The following is a 15,952-nucleotide window of genomic DNA, read 5'->3' on the forward strand; positions in this document are numbered from 1 at the left end:
TATGTATGCTTTTTGCAGCCTTGGATACAATTGTAGGTATCCAAGGGCGGGCCATAGCAACAGCTAGAAAGTGTCAGCCTGAGGGCTGAGTGTGTCAGTCTGCTGATTGGGTCCCAAGTGTCAGTCTGCTGATTGGGTCCCATATAGGATGTGATGACCTATCAGTATTCAACCTGCTCTGTTAAGGGGCAGGGTTACAAACACAAACTCAAGGCTATATATACTGGCACTTTCCTAAAGTGGGTGTCTCTCTTTCCTCCCCCTGCGGAGTGAATACAGCTACCCTCTGTCTCATTAGGTAACAGAGGAGTCGTCCTAAAGGCCTGGTCTGGGCCTAAAGTCCTAATCAGTGCACTTTCAATCGGGGAAGCTAGGAGAAGAATGCACCTGCTTTGTGCAGCTGATCTAACTGCAATAAATACAATTGAACTATAAAGAAGTGTGATTCACTGTCTTGAGCTGAAAGAAAGGTGTCAGTCTGGGCCATCCTGCTGCTTTCCAGAGGATCCATGCTGACTGGAGACGCTGTACCCAAGAACTAAGGTACCTTGAAAACCTGTCCTGCCTGTTCTCCCCACAACACCACAGAGCACTCAGCCCTTCTGTTGCCACACAGGTACAGCACTACACCTAAATGGAGTTGCCAGAGAAGCAGATGACCCTAATCTCACTTTGGGGGGGGGGGGGGGGTACAAGGGCTACACTTCTTTTTACATCTTTTCCATCTTCTTCTTGCATCATCTCCTTCTTTTCTTTAATCTTCTTTACTTGTAATCCAATGTATCCCATGTTGAATCCAAAATGGATGTAGACTCATGGCATCTTAAGCTAAAATGAGATAGAACAGGCCTTATATTACGCCTGTGATGTCACATTTTAGGGTCTGATGGTCCAGGTCCAATCCGATTGGGCTCTGTACCATGTGACTGGCTTTTAAAAATAAATAAATAAATAAGGATGTAACGTCATGTCCAAGGGAGGTACGCCACATCTTTAAAACCACATGGCTGACATCACATGGTACTACAGCCAATGGGATTGAAGACAGTCCCATTGTTCCTGTACCATTTGATATGTTCCATTGGTTTTAAAGGATGTGACATCACCCTCCCCCTGCCATTCTGCCCCACCTCTGTAACAAGTATTGATTCTTTTACATCCTATCCTTTAACACCTGGGGCCCACGGCCGTAAAACATCACCCCCATCTGTCTCTACAGCTCTGGCTGCCAGGGCTATAGCTATGACTCTGCGGGTGGTTTGGCCAACAGGGATGATAGCCGGAGGGGTTAACCCCATCCTTACCTTAGCGGTTACAACCACTAAGGTAAGTAACCCAAGAAGCAGCGCGTCTCCGAGGTTGAAATGAATACAGTTCAACTCCAGGAGACCCCTTGCTTCAATAATGTTATTAAAATAAAATAAAAACCACGTTAGAGGTGCGCAGGAAAAGTGACTGAATCTGTCTACTGTGTGTCTCTTCCAGACTAATGCAGCCTGGTAGGATTAACACATCGGGACTCCCATTCAGAAGCAGGGTTCCCTGCAGTGTTAATCCTAATGGACCATTCCCCCTTGCCAAGCACTGTGCTTCAAACGCTCAACTTTTGGTCCACATTTCACCAGCACATGTGTTGAGGTAGGTTAGCGATACAAGTGGCTGCATCTGTAGCTTTGCTTGTGGTGACTGCTCTTTTCATGTTCTGGTAGTCTATCGTACAGTGTATGTCACTTGGTGTTTGAGAGATCAAATCCTTCTTTCTTGCAGAGTAAAATGTCAGCTTTGCTTCAGTTGGGAGGAAATGCAAGGCAAGTGACACAGTACAATACATGTTTGCTATGACACGATTAAAGCCAGTCTTGTAAGTTTCTCATAATGGATGAATTCCCACAAAAAAGAAATTCAGTAAATGAACGTTCTTCACAATCCACAGGCATGCATTTAATCATGTGCCTTAATTATTTTTCAGTTTTCAGTCTTCTATCCACAAAGCACTATCCTTTCTCTGTCTTTCAGTGTGTCTGGCTATATATCTGGATCCTTCCAGTCAACATATTTTTCCAAATTATTTTGAGATTCAGAGAAGCTGCTTTGAGCTTGTTCTTCTACCTCAGGCATCTCTTCTTGATTTGCCGTCTCATTGGTGAAAGACGAAGTGCTGCAACAAGTGCTTTCCTCTTGTTCTGTTTCCTTGTGGTCCTTTTCGACCTACAGTATGACTCAGGAGACAGGCTTGTTAAAAAAAAAAAAAACTTCAATACTGATTTTATGTTTCTCAATCTGTCATTCTCTTCTTCATGTTCTTTCCTTTATTTCCATTTCTGAGAATCAGACTTGTGGTGGTACATTTTAAAATTCAATGTATTGTACTAATAGTTAATGAAAACAGGATTTGTTTGTGCTTTGGTATTATAATATAAGATATAGAATATACCGCATATAAGGATGACCGGTTGCACTAGGTACTCTAAGCATACCAGATGACCAGAACTACAAAGCAGGGTTTGTGACCCTTAATGCAAGCAATCTTCAACAAACTAATGTCACTTACAATCATTGCAACCACTCAAACCAATGCACAAATAAAAAATACTTTAAAAACTTACATTACTTTAATAACTTATTTAGCTAATTTTAAAAATTCAGTATGAAATAGCAATTGTCCAGAATTTAAAATGTAATGTTGCTGTCCGTCGGGAAGTGATAGCCTTTTAGAAGGACAGATGTGCTCTACCTAATGCTGACAGTAGGGTGATTAACAGCGAGCTGATTCGACAGCAGGGGATACCTCAGACCAATAGGTGGCTGGTGTGGTATCCCAGGCAGGTGGATGACTGGAGGAAAGGTACCTCAGGCTGATTGGAGAGGGGTACCTTAGACTGAATGGGGTATCTAAGGTGGGGGGGAAAGGACTGGACCTAGAGGAGGGGGAATAAAATTATGCCCATGGGGAAGTGAACAAAAATGTATGGGCCTGCGGGAGGAGAAAAAAAAGTATGGTCCTGGGGGAGGTGGTAAAAAGGTATGGGCCTGGGGGAGAGGAGTAAGGGGGGTGGGGGGAAGGCATGGGCCTGGGGGAAGGGGGGAATGGTATGGACCTGAGGGAGAGGGGTAATGTGGAAAAGTTGAAATAGCCTGGGGTAGGGGGTTAAGGGGAAAAAAGATATGGTTCTGAGGGAGGTGTAAGGGGGAAGAAAGCTATGTGGCTGGGGGAGTGGAATAAGGGGGGAAGCTATGTGCCTGCGGGAGGGGTTAAGGGAGAGAAAAGGTCTAGGACTAGGAGGTTGATAGATATTAGCCCCTGAGTAGAGATTACATAGGTATGGAATGGAGGGTTGAGGAGGAAGCAGGAACTTGTAAATTGTATTTCTGTGCAATCTAAAATCTAATAATTATCAGTGCATTAAAATCATCCATTACATTGGCGTGAACCCTAAAAAGACTCTTTATAATGTTAGGTCAAAATTATGTTGCTATGTACTGTATCAACCGAAGAATTGACGCCACAGATTTTTAATTATGCAGATTACCAAAATTTATTATTTTAACAGTATGTGTATTATAAATAATATTACACTCATAGTTTATATTTAATAATGCTAGTACCAAATAAAAAAAACACATAATATGTTTTAGTTTTAATTGTACCAATCAGGTATTCAACATAAGGGATGCATAAAAAACTATGGTTTAGAAGTCTTTTGGAAGGTCTGCATTACTTTGTAGCGCTGACATATTGATGCACAAAAAAAATTAAAAATTAAATCTTAGTAGATACAGTAGGCCCATCTGTATAGTACATGGCTTATCTGTGTTAGTGAAATACAAGTTACTTCTTACAATAGCAATAATAGCAGAAATATTTAAATAAGCATAGTTACTGTAATTGCTAACATTTTCTTTTTCATGAAACCAAGATTGCTCTGTTTTCGTGCTGTATACATTTTATATTAATAATAATAATAATAATAATAATAATAATAATAATAATAACAATAACGGGTACTTTGAATTAATTTCCAATGTATTGATCAGATATGAAAGGAGTGAATGAATGTAACACAATTTTATGCTCAATTTACCAATAAAAGTATGATATACTGAAGGTTCTAAGCAGGTTTCCAAACATTAATGGCAGCATTTCTAATAAGCTAAAATTAAGACACATATAAAATTGTATAAACTAGTGAATATTGTCTTTGTACAGTGTAAAGCAAATATTTTTATATTTTTACGACAAAGGACACAAACTTCCATCACTTTTATATGTTTTATAAATTAATTTATTAATAAAGATAGAACAATAAACACAAGCAGTGGTTTTTAAAATGTTTTATAATCTTCCAAGTTATTGAAATTTTCTTACTGAATTCAAATTCATTTGATCTTAAGACACATGTAAGATTGAGCTATAAATTATTCCTGCGGAAGGTTGTTGAATTTGACCTTCTATTTTGAGACAATCGTACAATTTTAACTAAGTAGATGCATCAAATATTTAAACTTTTTATCTGATGAAACAATAATTCTCTTCATAAATTAAAAGTGTGATTTACCAGTAGAAATCAAATTGTTACAAATACTGTAGCAATACTTGTCAGTGTAACAAATCAATGAAGCTTCAGTTCCCAATTCAGTTTCCTACTCAACTTTTTGGCATTGCATTCCTTCCCCTTTTTTTTAGAAGAGGTGATATATTGCACATATCAAAAAAAGAATTCAAATCTTGTGTGCAAAGAAAACAGAAGGAACGCAAAGTAGTATAGCCATGATTACTGCGGGTAAAAATAAGAAATACCTTGGCACTTAATTAAATTTAGCAGCTTCTCAGTAGTGTTTTGTGGCTTCAGTAATTTTTGAATATACGATAGGTGATGATAGTAGGTAAGCTAGCTAAATTTAATGTACACTGGCGACACACTTTATTCGAGCTCGGCTAGTCCCACGAATTCGGGTATACCCGGGTGTATTGAGGTTTGTGACTGTTTTCTGCCCGAGTGCATTGGGTTATTTTCCAGGCAGGGATTGAAGCATTTTATTCCCGCTGGCTGCAATACTGCACAGTATATATATATATATTCTGCATTACAATTCATGAATTTATGCCATCTGGTAGACACGCGAAGCATTGCAGCCTATTAAATCCTAATCATTATCATTTAACAGATCAGCCGCCCGTCAGCCAGGCATGAACCCAGGCTGGGAAGGCAAACGCAACGGGGCTTGTCAGAGGTGAGGAGCGGCGCATTCCAGGTATCTGCCAGGTACATACTGGGTATTTGCTCGAATAAAGTGTATCAATGCAGTATTAAAAGGCAATTGCTACAGTCATGCACTTTCTGTACCTAAGAAAAGAGCCATTTTTTTAAGGCACTCATAACCACTTCTTCTTCCCATACTCTCTGGAAAATTATGAAATATGTATTAAACTAAAGCACAGAAACATATTGTACATTAGTGTATGTTTTCTAACAATATTTGATATTTTATACAAGTACATAAATAAAAAAGATTCCAAACTTGAACTAACTGTCCCTGTCTGTCCCTTGTGAAGTTCCACACGTAAAGAAAACCCGCACAGCTAGTGTTAACCACAGTGAGGTGCTGACTGGATGGAGACGTGATTGTATCATATGGGAGAAAAAGAACCCAGTCTTTTAGCACTCAATCACAACAAATGTTTAATGGTAAATTTAAAATACTTTATTAATAACTATGAATAAAAAATAGGGTGTTAAAACGTCATTAAATACTGTATTTGAACAGCACGTGACTTGTGAAGTTCCACCTGTAAGATCATGAATATATAGATGTCGTTACTTAGAAACTGTTCTCTAGACAGAAAGCGACCAGTAGGGCTGAGATAGGATATAAAATCACCAACCAGAACTGTTACATAGTTACATAGTTACATAGTAGATTAGGTTGAAAAAAGACATGCGGCCATCAAGTTCAACCTATGCTATATTTAGACGACAGATACTTTATCCTACATCCATACTAACACCATATTGATCCAAAGGACGGAAAACAAAAAACTCCAGTGACATATCATCCAATGTTATCTCATAAGGGGAAAATGAATTTCTTCCTGACTCCAAGGAGTCTATTCCTGTAGCTTTGATGAGTTTTCTGCTATCTCGCAAAGTTTGGCATGTTCCCACCGAATGGTTTGTAATTTGAGATGATATGGTATTCAGAAAGAATCTGAACCCCTCTCAAGCCGAGAGATAAGAAAATGCCAAAACCGTTTGGCGTAGCAGCAAATTCCTTTTCCGTGATTCAGGACATTTTAAAATTGCATGTGGATACCATCACCCCTTTACGGGCCTATATCTTGGGATACCCCCAATAAACATTAAAAAAACACAACGATCCTAATATCCAACTCCTCACCCCCACCCCCTCGCCCCCCCCACCCCCCCCCACCCCCGAAATATACAGTACAGTAATGGACAAAATTACTATTATCCAGATCTGGATAAAAGCTCATTTGCCCATTCAAAATAAAACATTATCCAGCCAGCATAAAGTAATTAAAACTTGCACTTACCCCGGCCAGGATGAAGATCATCCTCATTTCCATCCTCTGCATACATGTCCTCCATTGGCAGAAACAGAACAATAATAAAAATACAATCTCATGGCCCTCCACAGAAAGCACCCCACAAATCCTCTATTCACACCCGCTTTCTACTCCTTCATGCTGCTGGGGAGATCTCTCCTAATCCTGAAGCCAGACATAAACACATCTGCTCTCACCCACGCCTCCCTGCCATCTCCTCCCATGCAAATTGTGTTAACCTTCTGATGTAATCCTGAAAACCTTACAATTTGCCCCACAAATCAAGCATCCAATAGCCTATGGCTATTGTCCCATACCCACAGTCACTGCTACCACCTATTGTGACCAAGCACTGACATCTACAGCACTTATTCCCTCACCTGTCTTCTCTGTAAATTTCTTATCAAGTTTATAAACTCTTCGGGACAGGGATTTCCTTTCCTACTGTCTGATTTTGCTGCACTTAATATTATTCTCTGTACTGTATTCTTTTTGAAGCACTGAGTACACTTTTGGCGCTATATAAATAAAGACACAATACAATACAAGTAGAACAAAAAGTTAAAAGAGCAGTGCTGCATGGTGAGAACTTAATTCAGGGAGAAAATTCTTCAAAAGCTCACAAAAAAGAAGACATTGATATTCATATAAAAAAAAGAAAAGTGTTCTGGGCGCGTCTGTGAAATTAGGTGAAAAGATCTGTGTATTCACACAAGGTGCATAATCATCCAAGATATAATGTGCTAATTATAATCTTAAAATAATTGTAAATATAATCGATACAATAAACCACCCCCACCAAATAGTGTCATATAAAGTGACTTATAACAGCATATATAATAAAGAAAAAGCTTCTGAAAAACCTTTCTCCGGACCATTTGCTTAGTTCAAAATAGTAATCGTTCTTCTTCCTAGTATGGGGAGCGCTGGTAGTTCACGTTGCACAATATGTGGAAAAATCAAATAACAAAATATGGTGTAGCCAATAGATAATGAACCCTATCTAATATAAGCAATATGTCTCACTCTCAAGTGGAAAAGAGAATAGAAGCATATCAGAAATTCTTCTATCTCTGATAAGAGCTCTTTATGCTGTCTTCACACATGGATCTCTGGATTCGACTGGATAAGCCTTGGATAAGCCCTTGCTGAGTCCTGGATGCGCCTTGTATGCGCCCTCTGTAGTCAATATTCTCAAACGTACTGTACAGTAGCAGCAGCTTTTATTTGAAGTAATGCCGCCGGCCGGATGCGTGTGCGAAGCGTGGTGACGCGGCACGTTGCGGCGCACTGTGACGTCACAGTCACGTGCGCGCCCGGCTTCCCCGGCTTCCCCGGGCTTCCCCCCGACATCCCTGGAGATTAAAGTAAGGTAAGCGGGGGTGCGGGGTAGCAGAGGGGCAGAGCAGGAGCCGGGTTTGGGGTCGGGAAGGGGGGTAAATTGCGCGCGAAGTGGAGGGGGGTGCGTGGGGGAAACGCGGTGGCGCGCGGTTTTGACTGGCGGCAGCCGGAGTAGATCCCGGCATGCCGCCGGCATTACTTCAAATAAAAGCTGCCGCTACTGTATGATAGCCCGAGAAATAAAAGAAAGCCCACAATAGTGCAATACTGCTAATATATATTATATTGGATGAATATAAAAATAATCGCACTCACATTTGCTTAAATATAACATTCATGGGAGAGAATAACACAAGGAGATATCACGAGCTACCCGGTTCGCGTGCTTCAACATTCGCATACGTCGCTTCCGGTGACACCTTGCTTCAGGGCAGAAGTGCTCCAACGGTCTCTCCGGTTGCACCCGCTTGCCAGAAATCACTGCTGCTGACGTGATCTCCAATGTCTCCAAGGAGCTGCCAATCGATTCTACACGTTTCGCTGTAGCTTCTTCAGGACGAAGCTACAGCGAAACGCGTAGAATTCCCCCATCATATTGAGGACCAACTCGGATGTGGTGAGAGCCCTGATCTGGGCCTATCTGCAAGAAGCCGGTGAATTACCCTTATCATCTTTGCGGATTCACGCTGTATTCAAAGAAGAATGCTTGGGCAATTTTTCAATCTTGAGAAGGGGTTGACAGAGATTCCACCAGCTGGAGTGAGGCACATGGCCACTGTACCTAATTTCCCAGGCCACGACGAGGCCTAATGGTACTTTTCACTAGAGAACATGCCCGAAGAGGACGCCATGAGAGGGTTCAAGGTGGTGCCATAGATGAAGGAGTGGAAGTCTTTACTTCCTCTGTGATTCAAGGTTACAATCCATAACATCTCGCCTCATCCTATATGGTTTGACATCAGTCAAGCACTGGGTCGGATATACCCGGTTACTCAACTAGAAACTCTGACTCATGTAAACGTGGCTACCGTGCAAGAAGCACCTACCGGATTGGAGATCGACTTCGGGGAATCAACCTTGCCCATGGAGTGAAATAAATGGCTAAGCGACAAGCTGGCAGAAGGCCAGGTGGTGTTCTGCACCAGTGAGATGGATGTGGGCTGCAGCAAGAATGCTCAACACACGATCTGATTGAAATACGCCACTCCATTCCGAGGGCGTTCCAGATGCATAGCTCCCAGAGACGTGGAGGATGCAAGGGACATCTTAAATGAGGTAGAAACAGCGGGAATTGTAGGAGTCCCACAGCCCATATGCCTCCCCTATTCTATTGTGGTAGTGCGGAAAAAGAACGGATCTGTGTGCCTATGCGTGGACTACAGCACCCTGAACCACCACACGTTCCGGACCAATATACCTTGCTGCAGCTTGAGGAGATCCTCAGCGCCTTATCAGGCAGTCAGTGGTTCAGTGTGCTGGACCTGAGGTCTGGATACTACAAGGTACCTATGAGCCCCGAATACCAGGAGAAGACAGCATGTGTCTGCCCCCTCAGGTTTTACCAGTACACCCGGATGCCCCAAGGCATTTTTGGGGCACCTACAACATTCCAGATGTTAATGGAAAAGACAATTGTTGGTATGAATCCCTGGGAATCTCTGGTCTATCTGTATGATATAATCGTATTTGGTAGAACGTTGGAAGAGCACGAAGAACGCCTGCTGTAGGTCCTGGATCTACTAGTCAAAGGTCTGAAGTTGTCCCTGGACAAATGCCGCTTCTGCTGCACTTAGATCACCTATGTGGGCCACATGGTGTCCACAGAAGGAGTGGCTACCGACCCCACTAAGGTCAAAGCCGTAGTGAACTTCCAAGACCAGATAATGTGATTGAGCTACGAACATTTCTGGGGTTTTGCGGGTACTACGGAAGATTTGCAGAGGGGTACTCCAGCAAGGCCAAAGTTCTCAACAATCTGTTGAAGATCAACCCAGAAGAGCCTCAGCAAAATGCCGCAACCCCGCGAACACCGTTCAGGGACAAATGGACTTCCGCCTGTGAGAAGGCCTTCATTGGACTGAAGAAGAGTTTCACTTAAGCCACTGTCTTGGCCTATGCATACCTGGGGTAGCCCTACATCCTACACATGGATACCAGGTTCACTCAGGCTGGGAGCGGTATAACACCAAAAATACCCTGCAGGCCTCTGGCCGGTAGCGTATGTGAGTCGCAGTCTGATGGCGAGCGAGTAGAACAACCCAGTCCATAAACTGGAATTCCTAGTGCTCGTGGGCTATTGTAGACAAGTTTCACGATTATCATTATGGGTCTCCTTTCAAGTACGAACCGACAATAACCCCCTGGCATATATCCTGACCTCTGCCAAGATAGATGCCACCAGCCACAGGTGGTTGGCTGCCCTTTCTAACTATCAGTTCACGCTGAAATACAAGCCAGGGCCCTTGAACATCGGAACCGATGCTCTGTCCAGAAGCCCTGGACTGAGTGCAACGCCAGATGACGGCCAGTGGGAAGAAATTCCTGGGCCCTTTCCGAAATCAGAGTAGCGGATTCATTGGGGTGTCAGACTGGGCACTTCCAGCAGCATACTACCATCCTGAAGGCATGTCTATCATGCAGGATACCATAATGAGGTGGACGGAATTAGTGATACACCAGATGCAAGACCCAGTGGCCAAAGCCATACGTCGGGCCATCCAAGAAAACAACCCTTCCTTTATGAAGCGTGCTCCCATCAACACGATTGTCGTCATCATGAGTTAATGGGACAAGTTCCACATGGACTAAGGCCTTCTCTACCGGGTTATCCCTTATCACAACCATCCCTATATTAGACAACTCGTCCTGCCCAGAAGCAGGCAGTACCATGTTCTATGATCTCAGCACGATGATCATGGACACCTAGGATAGGACAAAACATTCACACTAGGAAGAGATAGGTTCTTCTGGCCCAAGATATGGGATCAGTGGAGCCTTATTACCGGAGGTGTCTGCAGTGCATACAGCAAAAAACACTGCCTACACGTGCAGCCCTATGGGCCACTTAAAGTGCTCTGGTCCCATGGACCTAGTCTGCATGGATTTCCTCTGCAACGCAATACATTACTACATGCCACCAGTGGCCATAATTGCAGTTTATTTCGAGGTGTTCCCTATGGAAAATGTCTACATTTGCGTAGAAATTGTTCCACTATGGAACACTTTGGAATCTTTTTCAAAGATTTTTTGACAGAGGATATAATCCTCATATTATACAAGAGGCATATCTCAATGCACGAGAGAGACCTAGAGAAGACCTGATTAAACCAGACCCTACCAGTTTCTCTAACAAAAATAATTGAAAAACGATGGTCTATGATTGCAGCAAATCCAATAGAAATCCAGATCTACCTCTCTTTATAACAGCATTTACTGTAGCAGTCATGTAACCATTATTCAATCTATAGTTATAAAACATTGGAAAGTTCTGGCCACTGATCCCATGTTAATGGATATTACTTCCTTTGATCCAAAATTTGTATTAAAGAAATCAAGTACAATAGGTAACATTGTATCACCTAATGTACCTATAAGTAATCAAGAACTAAACAAAAGAGGTCTATTCCCCGGGTTGCTTGCCTGCTTTCCGTATGGCAAATGTAAAGATTGTAAATATATATAAAATAAAAAAATTACCAACAATGATGAGACCAAAAAGTATAAAATATTGTCCTTCATTACATGTAATACAGACCATGTCATATTTATGGTTTCATGTGGCTGCAACAAAAGATATATTGGACTTACCACCAGGGCATTCAAAATTAGGATGTTAGAGCATATGAGATCCTAAAACTAAAACTAAAAGAGACCTTACACAACCTGTATTTAAACATTTAAGCCAATGTCAACATGGCAGTTTAACAAATGTTAGATGCACTGCCATTGAACATGTTAAACCTCATCCACAAGGAGGGGATAGGTCTAATTCGCTTTATAGAAGAGAAGCATTTTGGATATTTACAATTGACACCCTTATACCTAAAGGTATAAATACCGAATGGGATATAAGTTCCTTCTTGTAATTTTTCTAATTTTCCTTATGTCACATACAGCCGCGGCCCCGTTTATTCTCCAACATCTCTGAATTTTTCCGGGGATTTTTTCCTAATGCCATGCACTTCACTGCACTTCACCACGTTCATGCCACATTCTGACCACATTCTGACCGCATTCATGTTGCATTCACACCTGCGGTTGATGTGTTTATTGATAATGGTTCGGATTTAATTGGTTGCAATTCTTTGCATATCCGCCAGATGGCAGATATTCATGAATTGTAATGCGCATGCGCTTCAGTAATGTGTCGACTTGCAGGTGTTTAAAAAAATACCACAGTGGTCTATTGTAAATTGACCTTGGTACCGAAGAAGTTATAATAATATATCAATTTAGGCTTTTCATATTAAAAACCAAATGCGCAGAGGCGCATGCGCGGCGGCGGGAAGAATGGACGCTTGAACTCAGAGCTCCGCTTCCACCGGCGCAATTAAATAAATAATCCACAACAGCTACGTGACTTCACTATCTTTAAACACCGCATCTCTCCCCTAAACATCCAGAGATGGCTTCAGGCCGTACATCACGGACCAAAAGCCAGCAGGTGTCCACTTATTTCCGCAAGAAATCAGACCCCCCCTTAGACAAACCTACGAGCCCAAAGCGGCCTGCTATCATGGACGCGGATGCGGACCCCCTCACAGATGAAGCAGGGGACGAGGACATAGTCAGGAGGAAAGACCTTAAAGCATTCTGTTCTGAGATGAAGCAGTTCTTCCAAACCGAACTGTGGGCAATGAGGAAAGACTTAGACGCCCTGGGGGAACGCACTGCCTCCATTGAGAACAAGACGGAGGATACAGCAACCGCCCTAACCCTCACACAAAACGACGTGATTAGCCTACGGGAGAAGGTCAGAGCCCTGGAAGAGAAGGCTGAGGACACTGAAAATCGCGATAGGCGCAGCAATATCCGAGTGAGGGGGGTCCCAGAAGAGGTTACCGACCCAGAAGAATTTGCTTCAAAATGGCTGGAGCACCTATTCCCTGAAAAATCAGATAGAGAGCTGACAATGGACAGGTGCCACAGAGCTCTCAGGGGGAGACCACAGAAAGGTAATCCCCCCAGGGATATCGTGATCCGCCTGCATTACTACCGACTAAAGGAGGAAATATGTAGGATTGCCAGGGACACTAAAACTCTTGAATTCGACAACATCACCTTCCAAGTATATCAGGACTTGGCCCCAGCCACCCTAATGCGAAGACGGTCCTTTGCTCACATCACAAGAACACTGCGGGACCACAATGTCCGTTACAGGTGGCTATTCCCCTGTGCCATCATGGTCCTACGGAATGGGGTGGCCCACACACTGAGGACGCCAGAGGAGGGAGCGGGGTTCCTCAGTAAAGTGGGGGTCAAAGAGGTATCCTCAAGTCCTCCGCAAAGGGCCCCACGCTCCTCACCCGCTCCTGTGCCCTCTGGCGAGCGAGCTGGAGCTACGGAAAACTCCCCAGTAGCGTCGGGCTGTAGCAGGGATTCTGCTTAAAACACTCTGCCTAATACGGAGAATTCCTGTGTTAGTGTCCAGACCCAGCAACCTTTTAGCCGAAATCCACAGACACTGCTATGCTTTCCAGCTCTCCCCAAGGCCGGTGACTCACCTTCTTCGGACGAGACGGAGACGATCCCCGGAGCAGATCCGACTGCGACATTGGCGGAGCGGCCATATCCTTTAGCTCCTTCTCTCCTGAGGGTGGCGGGAACACTGCCGGGGTTCGCGCCTTCTCGAGGTGACGATGTCCGGTGACGTCATGTCATCGCGAGATCGCGGCGAATCGCGGATCAAGAAGCGCACGGCCCAATACGTCAGTGCATCAGTCAGGCCCCCGCCATAGCTGACCACCGCGACGCCAGCCCGAACAAGAACTGGTCACCCAGAGGTTCCTCAGCATGGGCGTCCTTACCTGGTCCGAAGGGAGGAAGAGTCCCCTCCCGCAGCGGTCGTGCCCCGCATACAGTTCACATTACACTAAACCACCAATGACTTAACACTCTATTAAAGCTTATGCAGGTCTAGAGGGAGGGAGGGAGAGAGGGAGGGAGGGAGAGAGGGAGGGAGGGGGAGAGAGAAGGAGGGAGAGAGGGGGGGAAAGGGAGGGAGAGGGATGGAGAAGGAGAAAGAGAGAGGGAGGTGGAAGGAATGTGGGGAATATCAGTTGAAGATAAGCAGAGAGCAAAGAATAAGAGAGACAGAGAGGAGTACAGAGGGAACAAGTGAGTAGAGCAGGAGGGGAATTAAGGGGAACAAAGAGGGAGGAAAGAGAGGTAAGGAGATGGAGGAGAGAGAGGGGGGGGAGTTGAAGTAGGAAAGAGGGGAACGAGAGAAGAAAAAAGGAAGAGGAGAGGGAAGGGAAAGAAGAGGAGATCTGAGAAAGGAGAAGAGAGGATGGGGAGAGGGGAGAACAGAGAACGCAGGACACTTAAGACTTGAGGGGCTGGATATGCACATCATCAGTTAGGACACGACAGGTTCGCAAGAACATGTGGGTACGCCCAGTTCCATTATAGTTAACATTATTAAATCCACTGTTATTATTTTATGTAAGAGAGTTAATGTTTATGTTTGGGCTTTCGCACTAAAGTACGGGGAAAGCTGGTTTATAATAAGAAGTTACCTTTAACAGCGTAAGCTGTAAAATATGTAAAATATGTTATGTACGCGGATTATACTAGATCTCTATATAGTGGTGTGCCGGTGGGGGCTCCCACTAGCGCCGGACATGCGTACTATTGTGCAGCTCCCAACGTCCTGGAGCTGTACACAAGTCCCAGGGAGGTCAGTCCCTACTAAAGGGAACCGACCCCAGGTACCTGGGGAGCTAACTGACCTACCCTCTGGGCACAAGAGCCGAACTCGGGGGCTCCCGAGGCGAGCTCTTGTTCTACTCGTTTTTTTACATTGTACTCTTTTTTTCCTTTGTTTTACTTTGTTTTTTTTGTTTTTCTACTCCTCGTGTGACTTTCCCTGTTTAGTAATCCCACCCCCTCCTCACCCCTCTCCCCACCCCCCCCCCGCCCCCCAGGAGACGAGAGACTATCTACGAGCGAGGTAAGAATCCCACTAGAGGCAACATGGAGGCAGATGCACAACCGCAAACCCCTAGACACACCAGGATGGGTGAGTACATATATATATCACAGCGAGACAATGGTCAGGGTATGTAATATGGCATTGACACTACTCTCGCACAATGTAAAAGGCTTTAACAGTCCGGTCAAAAGACGGATAGCTTTCTCTGACTACAAGAGGAAAAAAGCAGACATACTGTTATTACAAGAAACACACTTTAGCAGCACGAACACACCCAAATTTCTAGATAAGGGTTTTTCACATTTCTATACATCCTCAGCCCCAGTGAAGAAACGAGGAGTTGCAATCCTTTTCAATAATAATACACCATTTGTGGCTCAGACAGTTAAAAAAGATAGGGACGGAAGATTCCTCATTTTAGTCGGAACAATACACGAACAATGGATTACAATAGCCACCATATATGCCCCATGCATACAGGACGCAACGTTCTTCAGTAAATTCTTCCAAACCCTGCAGGTAATAGCTAAGGGATGTGTTATACTGGCGGGAGACTTCAATATGACATTACATCCGAGCCTAGATAGATCAGGAGGAGGGGAGACAGCTAATAAGAAAACAAGGGCATCTCTGTTCCAAGGTTGTAAGAACAACCACTTGGCAGATATTTGGCGGGAGATGCATCCAATGGACAGGGACTATACGTTCTTCTCCCACCCGCACCACACATACAGCAGAATCGATTACTTCCTTGTTTCATGTCGAATGGTTCCGATGGTCTCCCATACGGCGATCCATGATATTTCATGGTCGGACCACGCACCAATTGAGCTAAGGTGCAAAGATATCCGGCTGAGCCGGCCGGGGGCGAACTGGAAACTTAATGAGGCAGT

Source organism: Ascaphus truei, chromosome 1 (genome assembly GCF_040206685.1).
Source record: "Ascaphus truei isolate aAscTru1 chromosome 1, aAscTru1.hap1, whole genome shotgun sequence".
Taxonomy (NCBI): Eukaryota; Metazoa; Chordata; class Amphibia; order Anura; family Ascaphidae; genus Ascaphus; species Ascaphus truei.